Source organism: Toxotes jaculatrix, chromosome 18 (assembly GCF_017976425.1).
Source record: "Toxotes jaculatrix isolate fToxJac2 chromosome 18, fToxJac2.pri, whole genome shotgun sequence".
Lineage (NCBI taxonomy): Eukaryota > Metazoa > Chordata > Actinopteri > Toxotidae > Toxotes > Toxotes jaculatrix.
In genome coordinates, this window is record NC_054411.1 from 14,825,892 (window position 1) to 14,831,891 (window position 6,000).

Consider the following 6,000-nt stretch of genomic DNA (forward strand, 5'->3'; position numbering starts at 1 on the left):
ACAGAAAATTTGAGGAAAGAGCTGGTTTATGATCGGGAACTGCAGCAGAAGGCTTGAATCCATGTGCTTATTTGATAAATAAGACGAAGTGAGAGATAAGAGGAGAGACGAGAGGCACAAACGAGCCGGGCTAAATCTCATTTCAGACTTCAATAAACCTCCAATTTTGCAGTAATGTTTTAGAAAACTGAGAAGTGTTGGTTGAGGGCACTGGGGTGATGTATTGGAGGTTTGGGCCACAGTGGCTGTGAGATTATTGCATTTCTAAAAATTTGCAAATCTATAGGAACAGAAATGTTAATCACCATTTATTTACCTCTGTCCAGTACAACTGTTGGCAAAGGCTTAATAGGTAAATCTCCTGTTGCAACTCATACAAAGACCCAAAAAGGCATACATGCAACAATGAAAAAACAGATAGTGTTGTCTGATTTCTGGAGATTGAATTAAACACATCACTGAGTAACACCTGATCATACACACATCAACATGTACACGCACACATGAGGGGAGGGGTTGTGACAAAGTGAGAGGGAGGCAAAACAGCCATAAAGCAGAGCGAAAGAAAACATGCAGCAGGAAGACAGAAGCATTTTTCTCAAAAACTTTTCTCCGGGGCCGTGAGTAACAAGTGAGTGTGAAACTCAAGGAGGAAAAACAAAATACATTTTTGTTTCCTTTGTTACCTCCCCAAGCCACCATTGCACTGTTTTGTATAAACTAAACATGAAACAACACCAAGCTGATACCATCACACCACAACTTTGACAGCTATTACCCTGATAATAAAAAAGATGTTTTAAACATCAGTCATAGTGTTTAATTTATGACGCTGCTGTTTTATCTCCTGTCTTTTAACGCCATAAAGGGAGCTTAAAGGGACAAACGTGCATCGCTACGGACTTGCTCTTGCTGTCCTCCACATGTAAATATTAATTTTGCAAGCTAACTACATCAGCAGTTGTCATGGGCTGTGAAAGGGAAAAAATGCTTTTCTCCAAGCAAGGGCTTTTAATTTTTAAAGGACATGAGCACACAAGGGCTTTTTATGCTCAGCGCTGCAGAGACGGCATTTTAAGGGTGTTATATGGGAGTGCGGAAAGGAATGGCAAAGTACATTTGCACAGGAACAACTGTTTTTAAACCAGCTGAATAGCTAACTAATGATATAACATGCTTCGTGCAAAAGAGACATGGGGTAGATAAAAAGCAACAACTGTACTCTTCTGGTCATCAGGCCATGTTAGCTACAAGTTAGCCTTTAGCTGCTTTTTAGGTTAGATGGATACCTTTCTGAATAACTAGACATGATGAATATTGCCTTAAGCAGAGGTAGGACATTTGAATTGATAATTGTTTGAGTTAGCTTAAGGATCAAACATATATTAGCAAAACATTGCTAATCATACTTGATGCCAAATATTACTCAAAATGTTTCCTGTGCATCATGGCCTCCAGGTTAGCTTTAGATCATAGGTTCGCTGCTCTAAATACTCTTTTCAGCATAGGATTTCCAGTAGTGCACTGACTCAGCAGTAGTAGCTATGTAGCTCAGCACATCAAGGGCCCCTCGGATCCTGAGGGTCTGTCAGGGGTCAAAGTTCAGAACTGCCATCCATGAGCCATGTCAGCATTGACCTTTCAAACCATGCATGCCATATCCATCCGCTTCCAGTGCTTACATTCGCTGTATCTCTAATCGAGTCTCAAATGGCACCCTAATCTCTATACTCCGTACAGATACATGACTGCTAAATTTAAGACGCCTTACAAGGGTGTGTGGGCCCCGCAAGCCTGTGCTGTGATTAGCGATGTTTACTCCAATAGAGCACAGGGTGCTTTTTGAGACTACACCTGTCTATCTCTTCTTACCGCCATACAGCTTTGATACTCTGATATCAACAACAAATAATTGTATTATTAGTAAAAATTATTCTATTCTAAAGGTGCCACTGTGCAGAGGATGACAAACTCTGTCACATATTATAGTAATTAATGTATTAATGGGGGATTTGATCGAAGGGTAAAGAGTTGGGAAGCAGGGGTCGTAGTCTTTGTAATATTCTATTATTCTAGTTCCATTTTCTACTTTGGTGTGGTTTTTGAGATTGTGTTGTTTTGATCACATCTGAAGCCTCTGACAGGAGGGACAAAGGAGAGGAGGAGACTGTGGAGCGCTCGGACGATCTCTCATGGACGTTAACCTCACGTCACTGGTGTCGGTGAGACACTTGACACCGCAAAGACAACACACACACATACATGCATTCAAACTAAGGTTACTATACTATTGAGGACTTATTGACCACATTAATTAACCAATAACTTGAATGCAATGCATTACGGGATAAAGTTGTTACCTGGTACAGGTTCTCTGTGGAGATAATGCGGTCAAATACAACAGTGTGAAAAAACACCCTTAAGAAGCTTAAAATATCCCTTTTTCCTTTTTTTTGGCAAAATAGTGGGTTGACAGTGTAAGGCACTCAATTACAACTCAACATAGCCTCAAAAATACCTTAGATTTGAACCAGGTTTATCTTTCAACAAAAAAATTGCAAGTTTTATACTTCACAGAAGTAGTGTTTTTTGCAGAACAACTTCATTGACAACTATATGTCCTGATTTGTCTTACAATCAAATAATACAACATAAGTGTTCCTTAGAAATATTACCAAAATATTGGTAAAATATTGGTCCTCATGAGTATAGTGACACAATAACACAACACACAGGCATAAACACACTCATTAGTGGTCACAAAATGACATTCACGCATACACAGACGTACACAGAAACACACACTCATACAGTACACACACACACACACAGCTTCAGCTTTTCCCAGTGCAATGTGGAGAGAGATGTACGTCCTGTTAAAAGAAAAAACACTGTGTCATGTTTGGAAAAATCATTATGAGTGTTTCTTTGGGAGAAAAACAACAAACTGTTACTTGTTGCTGATGTGTCGCTCCTCAAGGGAACTTCAAGTATACTGAGCCTGCTAATCCAACACTGAGGACCAGACGAACTGTTCGAGAAATGTGAATTTAATGGAATAGTTGTGAGACAAACACATGCTATAAGTACTCTACACTTTGCACTCGCTACCAACACACAAACACACATACACAACACGTACAATGGTTACTGTGTGAGGAGGGCTTTTGGGTGGAGTCACGTGCCTGCATGTTTGTGTGTGTTGATAGTCACATGTGTGTGTTTGTGTGTATGTGTGCGTGCAGTTAGCCTCTCCTCACCCATGCACCTAGTGCCTGCCTGTCCTGCCTTCAGACAGCACCCAGATCAGCCATGGGGCTTCCAATATAACCTCCTCTGTATTCCCACAACCTTTAACGGTTGCACTGGGATCAGTTTTAGAGCTAACTGCCCCGATCATTCCTCAGCAGAAGCAGCCATACAAGCTACAAGGACTGTTTTGGATTCAAAGTGTTCTGATGGAGTCATTTTTTTATTTTTATTTTTTGGGACTGTTGGCCCTTTATTTTGGCACACCTGCTGTTAAGATCTGACTTGTTTTCTGACTTTGTTGTCTCTGTCTGTGAGGCTGATTTAGGATCGGCAGAGGGGGCTTAGCAGGATAGACAATGAGTCCCTAATGACAGCTGGTCTTGAATCAGTGCAACCTGCTGGAGCCTGCTGTTCCTCATGTTCTCAAACCCAACGAGCTCAGCAAAAAAAACAAAAGGAAAACCTACGAGCTCGATCTGCACGCCTTGCTTGTAAAAGTGTTGTGTTATTTGAGGATTTGTCTATAGGAGCTTTCACATGACAGCATTTCCTCTTTCAGATGACACAAGAGGACGTCCCACTTGTACTGCCAGTTAAATTAAAACTTCTACTGTTAATGTGGGGACAATATAAAGAAAGATTCTGGACAGGTAAACTGTTGGTTTCCAGCGCAACTTCCCTGAACAGAATCTATTATTTAAAAAAAAAAAAAAAAAAGCAGTCATGATTCAAGGCATATTCTGGCCATGGTGCCTATTAAGCCCATTTTCCTGACCTGCTTTCTCTTCCTTAACAATTTCCTGTAATTTGTGCCAACCTTTTGCCCTTAAAGCTGGAGGGATTTCATACCTGTCTTGCATTTTACGTATAACATTTTGACAGGAAGTACAGAGTGATTAAAATCTGCCTTTTACGGTTTCGCCTCGAGCCCCGCATTCAGACAGTGTTGTTTACATGTAGAACACATCCGAGGCAGGCATGGCTGACTGACCATGGATGAAAGGCCCAAAATGGCAGGTTGTTTTACCAGCCTTGGAGAGTTTCGCTCTCCATCAGGTGTATTGAGGCTCCCCTCTTGCATTAACTGGTTATGAGCGGTAGCAACAGGACATGTTAAAGGTTTCTTCAAGTGAAATCATGGGTTAGTCTTACAGAAATTTCATATATATATTTCTCATCTGAGAAAGCCATGCCCCAAAGACACTAAATTACCCATCACTTTCTACTGGCATAGAGACCAGAGAAGTAATCCCTTTTCATCTAGCGCCATCATCAGGACGAAATTTCTATTTGTCCCATACTTTGGTTTATGACCAAATACCTGCAATACTAGTGAAATTCCCTGAGGCCTCAGTCACACTTTGTGCGACTGAGGCCTCAGCGGGCTGCTAGCATGGCTGAAGACTCTTTGTTTTATTAGGTAAAGTAGAAAATAAAAACAATTTAAGTGGAAAATTACAGCAACCCAACACTGTCCATTTCAAACTGACCCGAGGACTGTTAGAAAACAATTTCCAGAGCACAAACTCAGGAGAAGATACATCTATACATGATTATGTATTAGTTGGCTTATTGATTCAGGATGGCATTTATTTAATGTAAAGTAAGAGGGGGCAGTCATTTCACCAGATGGCCACATAAACACAGTAAATATTAGAAATATTATATTATTACATGGTTTTTAAATGAGTGGCAGCAGCCTGGCAAACAGCAAAATGTGTTTTTTTTTCTCCTTTCAGGGAGTGTGTTGTGCAGACTTTGTAGCAGTTTGCTTTGAGGCTATTCAGACGGAGATGTGGATAATAAATAGCAACCAGCCGTTACTCTCTGTCTAGAGGGGTGACACTGGGGATCATCAGTGTTGCCCTGCAGTGGCAATGAAAGTGAAAAACGAAACCCTAAAGACAAATGTGCAAGCTGAAACCTGAAGTAGCATTGATGAACAAAATCCCCCCAAAATGAGGGTTGTAATTCTGAAACAAAGAAAAGCACGGTGATAGGTGATGTGTTTAATGGTTGAAAAGTGATCAGCTATTTTGAACATCAGCGTCAGTGGGCAGCTTTTTACCCTGCTCCATACCTCTGAGCCCTATCATGAGATACTTAGTCGTCTACAAACACGCACACACATGCATGCAGAAACATGCTGGCACTCACATTTGTCTTTCTATAAACACAGCCACACTGACTGTATGACTCCCACAGCTCACACACACATACACAGACACACACACACACACACATAGCTGCCAGTCAGTTTCACTGTATACTTTATAATGTAAACCTCCAACTAACAGCGGTCTGACACGGACACATGCTGTGAATAAAAGCACACTTTTACTTACATGATATAAATATGATTACCTATATCTAGAGAGACAGAATATTATATACAGTATAATAATTAGAAAATAAAGAGTCACCTTTTCAAAGTGCCTGTGGTGAGTTGATTTTGTGTTTGAATGTTTTTGTGAATGTATGATGTAGAGCTCTGTGTGTTATCACACACAGAGATAACAGTTTTGGGAATCCTTTTTCTCAACAAACTGACACTATCAAATCTTTGTCAGAAACCTAACCACGCACCAATATAAACCTGAACAATGAGAAAACTTACACAAACAGTAGACACACTCCTCCCTGAACCTGTGCACACGTACAGACACAGGAGATGTGTATCAGCTGTGCTGTGTCAACTGTTCTGAATTAGCCATCCGATAGATAACACCTCTGCTTATCTCTGCAGCC